Genomic DNA, 17792 nt, shown 5'->3' with positions numbered 1-17792 from the left:
AAGAAAAGGATGTTCTGGGGCTTAATTCTGACTTCGGGGGAGCTATTTAACCCCTGCCAGCTTTTCACATAATTATAGCAGAATATACTATGTTTAATATAGATTTAGAATTATTGGGAGGATTAATTAAAAATATATGTAAAGAGCCCAGTGCATAGTAGGTCTTTCAAAAACATAAAACACAAATCTATTGAATACAATTCTTAAGGACTTTTCTTTTTAAATAAGAAAACATCTTAAAGATCATTTTAAGTGCTTTTCCTCCCTCAGCATGAGGGTTTTGGAAATTTCCCTAAAGTATTAAAAGCCTCTTCTCTCCTTCTGTTACCATCAAGACTGAAGTGATGGAAAACTCTGCACTGAGAAAAGTAGGGCCAAGTTCTCAGGATGGCAGGGGTTTCTACCCATTAGACAGAAAAAGGGTACCGCTGACTTAAAGGGGACTTTCTTTTAAAATAATTAATCACTCCCTATTTGAAAACTGGACCTCTGTGACCAGTTTTTATTTATTTTATTTTACACACCACTCCCTTCTCCCCAGCAATTTTTCAGTATACTAAAAATAGTCTTACCCTAAACCTCACGAAACTGGCCTTCTGATTTTTTCATTACACTCTACAGTCTTCTCACTGCTCTAAATCTCTGCCTAGCATGCCAGAATGTTATAGAGAATGTGTTTTGTTTATTTGAACTAAGCCAATGACCTTTTCAAGCATTCTCATCATGAACCGCGTATTACATAGAGTACCTTCTGTGCATAATGAACAAATAAGATCAAATTCTGGGGCCTTATGGGATAAAAACTACATTTCCTCTTAGGTCGTCAACTTTTTAAGGAGATGTTCTGCAGAACAGACAATGTTGACATGACATTATGGAGACACATCATGACAGGATAGCATTTTGACACAATGGTGATGTGTGAACTTCAGAAGATTTGGATCCCAAGTTTGGACCCGTTGCCAAGTATGTGGATTCCTTTTTTAAGTATCCAGATGTCTCATGTCTGTAGAACTGGGCTTTTAGAATTGTTTATTTGTTGGTTTATATCAGGACAAGAAAGAGTACATTGCCTTCTTGAATCTAATTCAAGTCACTTCTAGAGTCTGAGAAACATACCATACCTTCAGACGCTTATTTTTGTCTGCTCTGTGGTCAACTTTTATTGACCGGATCAAAGCCAGACTTATTTTAGAAAAAAATTAACCAAAGCACAACCAAAAATCTCCTGACTTTAAGCAAAAGCAAAATGTTAAATGCCATTTCACAAAAATTAGGGAATGGAACAGAAGACCAGGGGAACTGTTGGAAGTTGACTTCCATAACCTTGGTGTTTCTCCCCAGGCACTAAAGGGAGATCAGAGAGGGCCTGCATGACCTTTCTCTGCTGTGTGTCTGAATACACATCGTGCTGGTCCTACCTCTGTCGTCTGTACACAGCTGTCTCTGCATGCAGACTCCAGAGCTGACCATCAGTCCTGGCGACGGGATTTCCGAGGTACAAATTTATCCTTTGATTCATTTTTACTGTCATCACTCTAATATAAACAGCATCGTGAATTTGGATACTATCAGAAAATCATAAACTGTTTTTCTCACCTACCTTAGTTCTTGAAAAATTTCACCATCTCCAGGTCTTAAAACAGGGAGACTCAGTGATTCAATTTAGAAATTCACATTAAGAACAGGAATTTTTTTTTTATTTTACTTTTATTTTTATTTTTTTTTACTATTTCATTCCCTTTGGTGCCCACAGCACCTAAAATAACACAGGGCACATGATGGTTGCTGCTTACCTGTTTGTTAAATGAATGAATGACTGTTCAGACGAATCTTACTAATTGCCTACAGTTAGTAAAGAGTCTGGTACTTTAAACTTTGGTGGCAGGAGTGAGGCTGTATCTCTCTCTGATGTGGTCCTGGGGTGACACCAGAAATTGGTATGTCCCTTCCTTCATAGTGGACTGTGTTCATACATTCACAGGGGCCACTTTTCCCTGCATAGCAGTTAGGAGTTGCACAATTCCGGTTAGCAAGTCTGGAATTCTTCATTTTTGTGAAAAAGCCATTGAGCGTAAGAAATTTTGGAAACCTTAATGAACCCGTGTGATCTCATATGCTCTTCTAGAAGACAAAATAACAATGGACCACAGGTTACCTTAAAGGTACACTATTTACATCCAGGACTAGAACAGTGATTGTGTACCTGCTCAGGAAAACCACCTGAAAACCTGAAACCAAAGGGAAGAACCCTTGAATGCTACCCTGTACTGAGGTCTAGCATCAAATTACATTTTTGTTTGTTTGTTCATTTTTTGATCTGTGAGGTAGTTAAAAACATACAATCTCCCAGGGGAAAAATAATTTAGAAATGTTCTAATTTATGCTTAGGTCATTGATTTTAAAAAGTCCTAACAAAGGACTAGGAGAGATCTTAAGGGTCACCTGGCCGAGCTTCCTACTTTGTGCCCTATTCATACCAAGAGAGAGGAGAATAAATAATGTGGCAACGATTTTGTGTGGATTGGCTCTATAGAAGCCACAGGCACATTCTGGAGAAGATGAAAAAGATGTCTACAGAGCTTGTGTGTGGTACCTCACTAAACGTCACCTTATTTCATCCTCTCAACGATGCTACGTAGTTAAGTGCTGTGCCTCCCTCCTTATTTTTACGTACATCAGTCGTGAGTCGGCCACTTTCCGTGAAGATTAAATGAGATAATGCATGGAAAGTGTTATCTAAATGGCAGGGTGCCATGCACTATTAGATATTGTCAGAGTCTATGAATTTATAAGAAATCTCAGGCTCTTATAGACCTATAGACTCAATTTGCTGAAAGCAGAGGGCTGGCTGTCCTTCTCATTGGGGAATGACTTGCAGGGGGTGGAGGAATACTAAACAGCTAATTAGTGGAAAATTTGTCAGTTCTTGGGAGGTTTCACTATCATATCTACAGCTCACTAATGAATAAGAAGGCTTTTCTTGCCTTCCTGACTTACCAAGACCTAGAAGTCAAGGGTTCCACCAGACTGGAGTTGAATCTGATCGCAGAGAAGACAAAGCTGGTCTGTTCCCCAGGGGATGTTGCAATTGGGAAAGAAACATATGAAGATCCCCGACCAGGAAATATTTTCTGAAGCTGGCATCTCACAGAAAACTTCCTAACCTCTAACTCTGGGCCTAATAACTAGCAGTGTCTACAGCCGAACATTCCCGCAGCTTCTCAAGGAACAGAGGCAGGCCGTACAGGAACAGGAGAGGGGCAGGATGGATTGCAGTGTTCCGGGAACAAATCGGGCTCCGGTGATCTGGAAAGAAAAGAGCCAGATTTGGATACATCAGGGAGACAGTTAGTCAAGGGTTAGCTGGGACTTAAGAAAAGGGTCCTTTGCCTTAAAGGCCCACCAAGTTGTACCCGTGCCTTAATTATACAGTGTGGGTCCTGAGAGATGGGCGTGTGGAGGTGGGCGGGACTCTGAGGTCATCTGCCAGCTGACTGGTGGGGAAAGCACGGACAAGTGAGTTTAGGGGGTGATGAAAGTAGATGATCCTTTTGGGATTTACGTTGTTCAGCAGAGCAATAGCTGGGCTCGTATTTGGCTGGCTGAAGATGTAAAATACCGCTCTCAGCTTTGTAGAAATATTAATAATCCCCGAATCTCTCTCAATCACGTTTCCATAGCGATCCCAACCTCAGACCGATTCAACCGGACCCGTTAGTGAGGGGAACTTGGCCGTGTACGTATTTTTGTTTGTTGGTCTTTGTGTGTGTGCGTGTGTGTGTATTTCTCAAGTGATTCTAATTGTAGTCAGGCTTGGAAACCATCGATCTAGAAGTTCTAAGATGAAAATTTGCCAGGAGATGCTATTCTATTCAAATCACCACTCCCATCATGACTCAGCTGTCAGTTATCCAAGGTGACACCTGGATGTGTTCAAAGGGCAATTGTTAGAAGGCGATTACTCTGGCAGGTAGACACTGACACCGTCTTGGTGAGTCTTATCATGTCACTGCCTGCTACCTAAACTCCAAGGCCTGATCCACATTAAGAATGAAGAGGCAGCAGGTTAGGAACCCATTATGGTCTGTTTCACAGGGCACATGCTGAGCATCTTATCTCTTTGATTATACAGAGAAGTCCCAAGGATAGGCTTCTCCCCCTCCTCTGATGAACTCTCAACCCCCAGACTCGGGGGACTGCCTCCTTATGAAATTGGCCCGCCTGCCGACCTCTCTCTCTCTGACTGCTGCAGGCAGCTACTGCATTTGTGCAAAGTGCGCTGATGCTTCTGGTTTGAGGCCACAGATTATACAAATTTTCTGCAGGGCTGGCATTGGGATTGTACATTGGGAATGCAGACAAATTCCCACAGTTTTTGGACATGATGACTGGTGTTCAAAGTGGAGACTGGATAGTTACAGAAGGACTAAGGATCTAGGAGATCCTCAGGGATCTGGAGGTCATTAGGACAAGGGATGTGTGTAAGGAGACAACTGATGATCCCAGATGCTGCCTTTCCATCTTCCTTTATGTTCTGTGCTAGGAGTTCGCCCCAGTTCCGAAAGTTATGAGAGAGGCCAGCCAGGGCAGAATTGGCTGGAACCAGGTTCTGACAGAGCATCAGAGGCCGATCTAGGAGGAAGCAGGTCTTTAAACAATTTAGACCTCTAGAAAGGTCCAAAAGGAGTTGTGTCAAAGCAGGAGGGCAAAGGAGGGCTTCAGGGCTGCCTAGGAACAGGTGTGGAGAGAGGTCCAAGACAGACAGCAAACAGCATCGAGTAAGAACAGCAAAGCTTCTTGGAACTCTAAGCATGGGACGCAGGCTAGACTCCAGGAGGACTTACTGCATCATCTAGAAAGCAAGGTAATGAGTTGAGTTTGGGCCCTTGGGCAGGAGGGAGTATATTAAACTAGGCTAAGAGTGAAAGGCTTGTCCTGTGGGATAAGCCTGCAGCCTGGCCTCTAGAAATCAGGACTAGACTGTCCAGTGGCCAAGGGGACTTCATGCTTGACTGATGAACTTCTGGTCTACAGCTCCCTGAATTCCCCCCCTGCCCCAGGTCAGGATGATTTCCAGAGTCATTTCAGGCCTGGACCTGTAGGTTGGGGTTAAGTGTTTCCAGCTTCTAAGGTTAGAAAGCTATAGAAGCAAGAAGCCAAAGAGATCCTCAATTCGACTTTCCTCTCCCAACTGTAGTTTAGTTGTGTGGACATATTTCTAAGAGTATGTTTGGAGGAAGAAGTTTAAATTAAACTATTCCAAGTCAAACCCAGGGGCTACTGCACTGTGGCCAAAATTATTTACTGCCAGAAACAATCAAAGGTACTTCACGTTCTTTTATGATCTAAAATATCCAGTATTATGTGTGATACATAATATACTTTAAATGCAATTGAGACATACCAGAAAGTCACAGCTATGATCAAGGTGTACTCTTGATAAAATATGATACTTAAAAAATCCACTACTTTCCCTTTCCAACTTATTTTAAAGTATGCCCTTATTTAAAATGTTTTATTGTTTTTTATTTAAGTCTTTGCAAGACTTCTTTCTTACTTTCTCACTTTAAAATAGAAGATCTTAAATATCTGGAAGATGTATTGCTGTCATATATTCACAGACAGACAGAAAGACTGACACACACACACACCCCCAACAATAAAAGAACCAACATATTGCTGATTTAGCAACTAAATAACCAGCTACAGACACCCCTTTTGTATCATCAAGTACTGTGCATTCTTAAAGTGATAATGGAACTAAATTTGGAGAGAACTGGCCCGTAAGTTTCAATTTATTTGTTTCACAATCACATCCTCAAACTGAAGGGAAAATTACACCACGGTTTGATAAATAAAGCACTATACATTCAAAAACAAAATGCAAAATGCAAACTTCTAGAACTTCAAATAATCAAGGATCTGAGATTAATTCCATCAGTGGTTGAGCGGTGTTTTTTTTTTTTTTGTTGTTGTTGTGAATTTGCTGGAGAATTTAGTATGAAAGCACTCTAACTAGTGTCTGATTATATCAGTGTCTCCATTTCCTTTTAGAACACACATCTGTTGTTGTGGGGGGTTTTCAGAGGGGAGAGTGTGGTTGTGGTTATTATGGAAATACGGCACAACCAAATATTTTAAAGCAGATGAGAAGAAACCCACAGACAGTTGGCTCACAAATGTTGTCCGCTTTCCGCATCCAGGCACAAAGCCGGGATGCAGCGGTCACGGCATCGTTCCTGGTGGCCTCTGTTTTATCTGTTTCAAACACTGGACTGCTCTTGTTAGTTAACTGACTGGAGATTGTTTTCCCCCCTCTCTTCCCTCTCTCTCTTTTTTTAATTGTTGTTACTCTGTTTTGCCTGAAAGCTGCAGTATCTCACTGTTCATTATTCCCGTTTCAGTCAAATCCTGTCCAAAATTAACTCACTGTGTGCCAGAGTTACTCTCTCGCTCTGTTTCTTTCTAGACCACATGCACAAAATGGACCTTGCCGTAGCTCTTAGAAAGTTTGTGGGTGTCGTATAAAGAACACTTTTTAAATAACTTAAAGCTGATTTTCCAAAGGCTGTGTTTCTCTAATATTTAAATTTTCTAATTCAAAGTGTTTCCAGTTATCGACAACTTGTTCTAAAATTCTGAATTTCCATCACACTTTAATCCTCTCTCTCACCCAGACTTAGATTCACAGATTCCATTTTAGCTTTAGTTCCCCCTTTTCCTATTTTAGTTTAAACTCTATAAAAGAGCCTTCTGAGACTCCAAACTCAAGGTGTAAGACAAGGGAAAAAAAAAAATAAGTCAACAGCCAGTGGGGTCAGGGGAACTGGTTTCTTACATCAGGATCACTTTCCAGAGTATTCAACTTGAATTAAGTGCAGCCATCAGAAAAACCACAGAAATGAGAAACTTGCTGTTATAAATTAATGATTATTTGCCAAGCACGTGAGGGTGGCTGTTTGTTCCACAGTTTACTGTGATGTTTTATTCTTACTCAGTGCAACAGTAATTGGGTCTTAAACATGATAAAGTATCTTAAAGCTGCGTTGGTAGCCCAGCTGTCTACAGCGGGTTTTTAACTCTAGTTAAAGAAGGTTAATCAAAGCTAATGAATCTGTTTTAGCCAAGGCCACGGGTTTATCAAAAAAAAAAAAAAAAAAAAAAAAGCAGGAGGTGACCGAACTAAAATCCTGGTTGTTCAGCTGTAAATGCAAATACATTTTTTAGCACAGTAATTTTGCAAGCATCTTTGATGGTCTGGGGTTTGTCTAGGGCCCATACATGCAAGCTCAGTAGTTTTCTTACCTTTCTGCCCCTCACTCTTCTGCCACGAAAAAAAAAAATATATATATATATATATATATGCCTCATGAAAATACAGGGGAGGGTATGCAATCCCACACGCTCCCTTCAGTGTGAACATATCCAGAGACTGTTGCATTGAGAAGTTCAGAATAGCTCTGCTCTTTATGAAGGAAGATGAGGAGCCCCTAATAAGGCTAATTCATTAAAACAAGCGTTTGTTATTAAAACACACCATGCAGGACCACAGGCATCCGAGCCAGACAGCGTGGCAATTAAAGTTGCCTCCCTGCAAAACTCAGGCTGCCCACCAGCTCTGGCCCACGAGTTCTGTTGTGTTTTCTTATGAGAAATGACATTGAAGAATGCAAGTTCGTAATTTATCAGGCAGCCGAGGACCCCTCAGTCCCTGGCCATGACACCGTTTTGTCCCCTTTCAGGAAGAATTTGAAAAAAATGCAGATCGTCTGCCCGTGTCCTTTGGCAAGGTGCCGGGGCAAACTCTTGGCTGGGGGATAGCACCTAGCTGCCTTGAAACCTGCCTGGTTGCACTGGGAAAAAGTCACAGCGACAGAGCATCCTCCCAGTATCTTAAATTCACAGTGATGGAGAGGTTTTCACCTTAATCCCAGCATTTACGGAAAACACACACACACACACACACACACACACACACCCAGCCCCTCCTGGGTCTGCAGAGACACCTTTCCCTCCTCTGCTGCTGGCCGTGCTTTGGACAGAGGTTCATAGCAACTCAGAGGGACTGTTTCTGGCACGGAGAGCCCCCTGCCAAAGAGACAGAAAGGCGAGCCTGAGCACCATTGTGGCTTTCCCTTGTGCTCTCTTTTTAAACCTAAATAATATTTGTACTTTGGGGGAGGGGTGTGAAAAATGGGGTGGATGGAGGAAGCCAGGCAGAACCCAAAAAGCCAGGGACAGGGAGAAAAAAAAAAGAGCCCTAGGAGGAGTGAAGGGAAGGAAGGCCCCCATCACAGATTTCAAAAGCATATTTTTTTCAGTTGCACCAGCCACAACCCCCTTGATGAAAACTAGTTGCGAAATTCAGTGCCTGTTAGGCCTCAGCTAATTAGAAAAAATGGGCTTTTTTTTTTTTCTTTCTTTTCCTTTCTTTCTTTAGCACCTTTTCTTTCAAGCATTTAGTCTCAGGAGGGGGAACCAGGCTCTTGGCCGGGCTGTTTTGAAAACACGCCTTTGAATGCCTCTCCCTAATTCACGCCTTTTGTTTTTTGGGCTTTTGTGTTTGCCAGTTTGACCATATAACGTTATACATCTGGTGTATAGCTTGTTGGGGGCTTTTTTCTCCCAGGGACCCTATGCATTCCCTATAGGACCCTCCTGGGCTTCAATTTGAGCGATCTTGTAACAGAAAGGGGTAAAGGAGCAGGAGGAGGCTGGCGGGGGGGAGGGAGTCAGGGAGAGGAGGAGGCAGGCGGGGAGGCAGAGAGAGAAATGAGTGAAACCTAAAAAAAAAAAGTTGAAAAGAATTCTTTGGCTCTCGTCTTTTCTTCTCACTGTTGCGACTGGACCCTGAGTCAGCCGGCGACAAGGCCTCGGTGGGAAAATGGACGGGGCCACAGAATAGATAACTCATTGGAATTCTGGCAACATATTCGTAAATAAAACAAAAGTGGAGAGGCGGGCTGGGGGGAGGGCGCGTGTTTCTGGGGAAGCAGCGCAGGGCTGCTCGGGGCCCGGGGACCCTTCCAGGGCCGGCTCCCCGACTCGCCTTTTGCAGGGGAAATCTCAGATGGTCAAAGGAAAGGAATTCGGACCCTTGTGCCCAGGCCTGTTTAGCCGAGCTTTTGCAGCTGGAGATGTTTATTACTGCAGCTATGAGCATGCTCCTGCAAACACACTCTCCAAGCCCGAGAGAGCTGAAATAATTCGCCTTGTTTCTCCAGAGCAGCAGGCAAGTTCGGTGCCTCGGAAGGGGTTTCTGTAAAAACAGGAACACACTTGGGCACGACTATTTCCCTCCCACCCTGCTCCTCAAGAAGAGATGCCCCTCCACCCCAACCCCACTGGATTTAATTTGCATTTATCTTTTCCAGCCCCTACCTCCCAGGCACACCTTTGACAAAACAGCCTGGATCGGTTTGCTGGGAATGATGGCATTTTTGTATGTTTCCTGATGTTAAAAACTCCCAGGCTTCTAGCAGATTTTGATATTAATGCACATGATCGGTAATCTCATCTCAGTTTCCCCATCTGCAAAATGGACATAGCATAACACCAAAGTTGGAATTTTTAGTTTTTGCATAATTTAAGTTCTTTTTATAATGGGTTTAGTTCATATATACGTATGAGTTTATATCATATATGTTTATATCACTTATATGATATTTCACATACCGTATACGACATAGACCCATTATAAATAAATATATTGTCCCTTGATTTGGGGTAAAATAAAACCTAGAATAAATAAGAAGTCAATATGCTTGTAGCTGGCGTTTAAAGTTAATACCAACAGCCTTTTCTTTACTGCTGAACAATTTCAAAAGCAATTCTAGGCAGGAAAGCAAAACAAACTGGTTTCAGTGCAAAGCTTATGAGTTGTTTGTGTTTCCCTGAATTCAACGAGGGGGTGGGTGAGTAGGGAATTTGTTTTAAATATAGAAATGCAGAAAATACGCAAACTGGGCAGAATCTGTTGGAAGGTTCTGCAGCTCCCCGTGCAGAGTTTATTAGAGATGTGATGTAAATTGTGGATACAGTTTTCAAAAGTAGTCAGGGAATATGCTGTGAGAGCTCTTAGTAAAAAATACCAATTTTTTTAACTCATATATTTGTAGGTAAGGTTACCAGCAGATTAACCTCTGGATAAGAGTTTCTTTAGGTGGAAATCTAGAACCCTGTCTGTCCTTTATCAGTCTAGTCACCTGACCAAGAATGCAGATCCAAGAGTAAACACAATTAAATTAACAAATGTTTGGAAGGAAATGGTGAAGTCTTTTTTTTTTTTAAAAAAAAACCATATTTTTAACTGAGACACTTTGCTTTTCCAGTCAGACACATAATTATACAATAGGCTAATTTTCAAGACTGTTTTTTCCTAAACATCAATCGGACTAGTAAAAACGGTGCTATTCAACTGTATGATGTATTCAACTGAGATGTACTGTAACTCCCTTGGAAAAGTAACTTACCTTAGGGAAATATTTTACTTAACAGAAAAAAATTTTTTTTTTTTGTTTTTACTCTGAGTTCCCTGCAAGATTCTTGTCTGTTTTTGTGTGTGTGTATATGTGTTTTTGTTTTTCTTTAAAATGGTTTCAGAACATGGAGAAGTAAGCCCATCCTTAACTGAAACACAAACAAAAAAACATGGACTTTAAAATTCTTAAACGCATCCCTTAGCTTCCAAATGTAAGACTGTCCCAGCAAGAATGTCACAAAGTGTAAGCACAGAAGGATCTGTATTTTACTGCAAACATTCTCTCCATAACATCCAAAGAATACGCAAAGAATGAGCTGCTCTTATTTACATTACAGTGCCTGTATTTATCGTATTTTCAAGTATGCTTAACAACTTGATACCATTTTCTTAAAAGATTTCTTAGTCAGACGGAGCCTCCTAACCCACCCACCTGCCCTCTTAGTCGGAGAGTCTAGATTTGAAGAAAAACGTTCTTTATGCTTCTGTGAAGCCTGGCTTTATTTCTAATTAAGTGGGAGTTTAGAATTAGAGGTAAACCTGGTGGCAGGTAGTGTGGCAGCAGGAGCAAAGCAGAAAAAGACAAATAGCAGTTATCCACTTAAGAAAATAACATTCTGTTGATTGGCCAACACCCTTTAAATTTTAGCTATTAACGACTCCCACAGAAACAGGAAGTGCCAATAACAAACTCGATTTCCAATGTCCCCAAGGTAATAATAATCCACTAATTTGACTTTATCCCAGCTGGCCCTCTGTAGCAGTTTCTACTTGGTTTTTGAAGCAGAGAAGCCTTATCTTTCTTTGGGGGGTGGGGGGAAACACACACACACACACACACACACACACGCACACACACACACGCACACATGCACGCACAGGGAGGGTGGGCAGGGAAGTTAAGAAAGAGTGTGGAGAGAAAACACATGGAAATTTAATGTGAAAGTTTCTTGTTGCAATAAAGCTGTTAGGTTTGGCATGAAGACTGTTATCAGATGGTTCTTTTGACATTATTTGAGCCTTTCAGTAAGTAAGACAAGCCTGAAGGATTAGGTTGTCAATTTCAGCCTGTCATCTTTGGGGAGGGAAAAAAAAGTTGCTTTTCTTTTCTTTCTTTCTTTTTTTTTTTTTTTTTTTTGCTTGTATCTTTCTTCACCAGCTTTGGAACCTGCAGTAGAAATACTGAAGGCGTCGAAGACAACGTCGACCCCACATTGATCACGAAGGTCCTGCTTTTAAAGACAAGCCAAGCTGGAAAGCTAATCACCCTGGGCGAGTATGAATTTATCTAAAGAGGATTTCATGTGGAACTCCCGGAGCCGGCCGCCAAACGGATGACTGCACACTTTAAGAAAGTTAGTGGGCCTTCTCCCAGTCAACTGTCAGGCCACATAAAAGGTCTGGAACGCGCTGACTTAAGCAAACGATATTTAGCCATCTAAAGAGACCAGAAGGCCCAAGATTTTGCTTTGTTGGAGCTGACAGGAAATATTGATACGTATCAAGTAACACTCCTGATGGAAAAAGGAAGATGGAATTCCTCTCGGCACTATCTCTATTTACAAAACTGTCTCGTGCTTTGGAAACAAGGTGGGGGCAGGGGAGACGCCAAACCCAACACTTCACCTGGGGCCTTTCCAACTTTCCTGGGACCGCAATTTAGTGAAAAGAAGAAGTGCACTGCATTCGCTTCTTTTCAAAAACAACAAAATGTATTGGAATTGGAATTTGCAAACTCTCTGAGTGTCTAGCTGACAGGTGGACTTGGCCCCGTCACCCTGAATCTATTCCTTCCATTTATTAACTTAGAAAACCCGCCATGGATTATGTTTTGGTGTGTAAATATTCCAGAGTGTCTTAGAAGTAACTGGCTATCAAGTCTAAAAAGCAAATGCTCTGAACAGGTCCTAGGAATCGAAGTTCTATATTTGTGAGAAATAATGCTCATAATCCTAATGATTGATCACTTCCAGTGTTTTAACCACTTGGGGGAAGTACTCCTAATATCCTGTATGGGCAAAATCTAATTGGGAAGTTTGAGCTCTTAGCCTGGAATAAAGGTTGGGTTGGAGGGTTTCATTTAAAAGGGAAAAAGGAAAAAAAAAAAAAACCTATTTTATCAGAATACTCTAAACGTTCTCCATCAGCAATGTTGTGCCTGAGGTGATACCCTTGAAGACGCTGGAGGTGGCAGTGTTAATGAAATACCCTTTGGCATTAAACAGCATTTCTAGAATCCTGATTGTAGGACTAGAAAGGGAAGTGAAATTTGTAACAGCGCAATAAACAAGGGAAACTGCCGAAAAGAACCTGCTTGTTCTGCGAGGAAGATCGCTTCCAGTTAAACAAAGAAATTTAGGGTCGTCTGCTTTTCATAAAAATCGCATACATATGGCCTTTGAAATTTGTCACTGAAGATGGTTTTGCTCTAAGGTAAAATTCACCACTTTATAGCTTTTCAGCTGCAAATCTCTGGCTTTTTTTTTTTTTTTCTTCTCTCTTTTGGCCTGCAGCCCAATATGAATGTATGATCACTAGCACAACAGTTAAACATCTGAGTCTTTTTGAAGTGCCTTCAATGTTACAATGATGTGATGGTTGATTGCCTAGCCGTCAGTTTAGAAAAGAACTTCATTCTGCCCCCTAGTGGTAGAGATTAAAGTTTAATGACTGCTTCATAATACATAAAGCCTTCCCCCACCCCCCAATTTCCCATATTTTAAGGATTTTGTGTAGTGCGGGAAGTATTAATGAGTTTCTTCATAATCAGTAAAACGTGGATTTTCCCAGGAAAACTATTCTGAATGGACTGTTTTACAAACCACGGGATCATTCCATGTACCTTTCATGCACTTTGCTGTGCTTGCCTGGATAATAAGCTCCACCACTTATAAACAGGCATTTTTTCCATTACGGAATCCTTCCTGGAAAAATTCTGAGTCCTCTTAATGGCAGCTTTTAACTAAGGAGTGTATGGTGTTGCAAAATAATCAGAAATATATACATATATATATACATATACACACACATACACATATACATACACACATATATATATATATACATAAACATGTATATTCCAAAAAAGCATTGTGTATTGTCAGATATTGTTGAAGCTGACCTTTCTTCTCAGATGACTATTCTTGTACAAAAGGCAATAAAAACCATTCTAATTATAGCACTGGCTACTCCACAGGTCACATTTCCTCAGTGTTCAAGTTCATAAAGAAAGCCACGTTCACCCAAGGTAAAAAAGGGCGTTTGAGATATGCACAAGATTTTCGGTTTGGGAAACACTGATCACACCCAGCTCCTTTGGAGCTGACGACAAAGTCGAAGGGATTTGTTCGGGTTTTTTATGCTGTCCTGGCTTTGTTTTGTTTGGTTATTTATTTTTCATCTTTAATGCAGAGTTTATGTCCTGCAGGCGGGCGAGCGTATGAAAGCAACGTGACATCAAGCACTCGTAATATAGGGACCGTTCCCCGCGCCTGTATGCTTAGGTCTTGCACAAAGGAAAGCTCATGTTGGAGAGAGATGGAGAAGACTGAGGAGGAGGAGGCGGAGGCGTCCACGGAGAGTGGACGGGACAGCTGGACCGTGTGTAATGTGTCAGTTTTCTTCTGTGCCACTATTGTGCTGCTGATGTTGGAATGCAGGGAAGGCGCTAGTTTGTTGAATAAGGAGCCATGTAAATTCCAGCTGTCAACATGTGATCACCCCTTCGGACAAAGAGAGAGGTTTTCTCCTTACCCATATCTGACTGCTCGTCACAGCTACATGTTTTCCTGAGCCCTTTTGCCACCAGGCTGTATCTGGGCAGTTGGGGGAGCCTTCGGATACGCTTCTTTTTTCAGACTGGTTCTGCAGGTTTAGTACCTGGTTTGTAAAGGTGTATGGACTGGAATTCAAAGGACGTGAAGTCAAGATTTTTTTTTTTTCTCCAGGAAATAATGCTGGGTCTGTTTTGATGTCAAACAATCAATAGCATTTTTGAAGAAGCATCCTGACTATCATTTTATTTATTTCACCGTGATAGGCAAACACTTTACTCAAAAAGAATGGTCCAAAACAAAAATTAATATACTGGATGGCTTTTCTTATTGCGAAGCATGTCAGCTGGGTTACAACCATGTCAATTTAATTCCGTTCTTGAAAAACTGCTCTAGGGAAGCACGTGACCCTGTGGGAGCCGGGGAAGCGCTCGCTTCTTATCACTTCTCCTGCTGTACAGCTCCCCACCCTCTCCATGTGGTTTGAAAGAGGCTGCTGACATCGCTGAGATTTTGAGTAGGGTTCTGGGAAGCTCTCTACAAACTGGAAGGGGAGGAGGCAGAGGAGGAGGAGAGGAGAAAAGCGTTCTCTGACTAAGACTAGCTCCAAGGCGGCTTGGGTCTCATGGGAGTTTAATTAGAAAAAGAAATTTTCAGCCCTGTTCACACAGGCAAAAATTATTCATACTAGGACATCTCAGATGCCAATTTTTTTTCTTTTTCTTTTTTGTATATTAGGAAGCCTAGAACATTTTGTGGTGTGTTAGGATTGCAGACTTTCTTTCTCCTCCTTGCAGAATTTAGTCTGAAAACAACCCAAAATGACATTGGTCTCCTGGTGTCACTGATGTGGCTGTTTCTAGAACTCTGGCCAAAGGTGATGCATGGAATTTGGATGACATCTTTTTTTTAAATGTCCATGACATACAGATTATATATGTATTTCATTTTCAGTCATTCAACATGTCTCAGTGATTTCCACAGGGATACTTTCTAGAAATACAGGATGGCCTGGACAAATTAATGGGACGTAAAGAAACCATTATTTTATTTTTTTCTTTTTTTGGGGGGGAGGTAATTAGGTTTATTTATTTATTTGTTTGCTTATTTTAATGGCCATCCTGGGGATTGAACCAAGGACCTCGTGCATGCTAAGCATGTGCTCTACCACTGAGCTACACCCTCCCCCAATTCATCATCTTTTTGAATTCCCATTCATTGGTTACCAAAGAAAATCCACTGCAATTTAGAAATGCTTTGGTGACACTTGGCTATGTGGATTTTAAGAGATGTAAAGGGTGGCCTCATTTTGAAGTCATTCTTGGGTTTTCCACACATCACCATCACCATCGCCCTCATCCATTCTGGAATGGTTTCCTACAAAGTGAAAGGGACTAGGCTCAGGCCACAGAAAGCTAAAAGAAGTTTTCTTCACCTCAGCTGGGATTGAGGGGGAGGTAAGTGAGGCCTATCAATTTTAAATAATAATAAATACTACTAGACAAATATAATATAAATATTACTAAAGGAGCAGCAGTGATTTTCACCAGCCACATGGGACCCCGAGGCAACAGGAAACTCAGTAATACCGATCTTGTCTTTATTTTACATTTTGATATTTTGTTCCTTATGGATTTTTGCATTAATTTTGATTCTGAGCGTATTGCATTCAAATATTATTTATCTTGATTATCCATTTTTTTGGTGCCTTCACTCCCCTCACCATGTCCCCAGCCCTGCTTATAGAGCGTGGGGGAAGATGGTAGTCCAATTGTCTTATTTCTATCTGTCTAGCTTTTTGAGATTTGATAGCCAATCGATTTGAGCCAAAACTTCTTTCATGGAATCATTAAAAACACATTCATAAATGGTGACTTTCCCCAGCATCTCTTTAAGTTGCTTTTCAGGGGCGACCAACACTCAGATAAATGCTGTGGCTACACACACTGTTTCTCTCTCTCTAGGAACTACTTATCTCAAATTTAGGATGAAGAAAAGCTGTTTTCCCAGGCGCTGTTTGTCTCGTGTCATTACTCTACTCCCATCCAAGCCCACTGGTCAAATCGCTTCCCAGGTGCAGAGTTTCTCATTGGCCTGGGATCCCCTGCCAGCTCTGTCAGTTAACACTGTATCTTCCTCCATCCTTCACCTGATTAATGCTATCAGTCACATGTCTCTCCCTGATGGTCCCCTTTGGGCAGTGGATTTCCAGTTCTCAGGCACAGAACAACCTATACTGCTCAACTCTGGGGCCTCAAGTCGGACACGACCACTGCCAAGCATGCTTGATGTGATCTGTTCCAAACTTCTTCCTTGTAAGCTCAGCCTAGAGAGATGGCATGCCAGCGGGGACAAGAACACGTGCTTACAGGGCATTAAAGCACAGCTCTGCACTGTTCTAAACCCTTGGCGTATTTGACCTGGAAGGAAAAAAAAAAAGATCACATAGAATTTGGCTTTTTTTCCAGCACATTGTGACTTGACTTAGATGCCTGGAAAAGACAAAGAGATATGCGAGAGGGAGAGAGAGGGGGAGAAACTGAGAGAGAGAGAGAGAGAGAGAGAGGAGAGAGGGACCAAGGGAGAAGATATGTCTCTATTTGTACCATTTAGCTCCAGAAAAGGAAATGCAGACACCACCTCTCAAGTCAGGAGAATACTCCAACCGGCCAGGGTGTTATAAATTAGAGCCTGTCAGGATTACAATGTATATTAATAGTCACACCTCTTTTTAATGAGTTTGGCATTGGCAGCTGAGAGGAAACACAAGCAATCATGGCTCTGCTCGTGCAAACCCCGACAAAGGGATCCGCAATAAATCTTCCTAGAACAGCACTCACCATAAATATGTATCACATAAGGCATCTGTTTTACATTCTGCATATAAATCAGCAAAGCGCTGAATAGCAATGAATCAGCTTCTCAATGCCTGATTTGATAACAAATCGACTTGGATCTTAGGCGAGAGAATTTACAGCCCTCACCCTCAAGACAGATAGTCAATACTTAAGACAAGTGCCAAGGTAACTTTTCTTCAGCCAGCAAGTTTCCAGAATGGGAGTCTTGGTGCTCTGGGTGGTGGGGGGAGGGGAGGGGGGAGGGGAGGGGGGGAGGGAGGGGCGGGACAAGGCTGGGCCATTCCAGGGAGAGGGGAAGCAGTCTTCCTTTGTGGGGAGGGGTTTTGAGAACTTCCAGTTCTGGGTTTGAAGGACACTGTGACATTTCTCTGCAGGTGAACAGTTTTGTCTCCGCTCCCTCCCTTTCCCTGGGTTTCCGGCAAGTACACTTTCTGCAGGACCTGGTGATAATGGAGATATCTTGGTCAGGTCATGAGGGGGGACCCTGGGCCCCCCCACCCCCCCAGACTGGGTAGGGCTTCCTTCTTGCACAACCCCTTCACTTGTCCCAGCCAGGCTGGGGTGACTCCCACAGCTAGGGGAGGAAGCAAAGCTCTGACCCCTTTCTTTACAGACCGTTGATAATAACTTCCTGGAAAGACCTTTTATTCCACGCTACAAAATGAGTGAACAGTATTT

At 42.0% G+C, this 17792-nt stretch overlaps 1 long non-coding RNA gene across 1 annotated transcript; it reads left to right on the top strand.

The window, feature by feature from the left end:
- Positions 1-1122: 1122 nt before the first annotated feature.
- Positions 1123-17295, top strand: LOC123619087 (uncharacterized). The gene is made up of 3 exons (XR_006727625.2): positions 1123-1498; positions 11643-12916; positions 13911-17295. It is a non-coding gene; the product is annotated as an uncharacterized LOC123619087 (long non-coding RNA).
- Positions 17296-17792: the final 497 nt, after the last annotated feature.

Source organism: Camelus bactrianus, chromosome 27 (assembly GCF_048773025.1).
Source record: "Camelus bactrianus isolate YW-2024 breed Bactrian camel chromosome 27, ASM4877302v1, whole genome shotgun sequence".
Classification (NCBI taxonomy): domain Eukaryota; kingdom Metazoa; phylum Chordata; class Mammalia; order Artiodactyla; family Camelidae; genus Camelus; species Camelus bactrianus.
The sequence above is the reverse complement of the archived record's forward strand: the minus strand, read 5'-3'. Positions and strand labels throughout refer to the sequence as shown.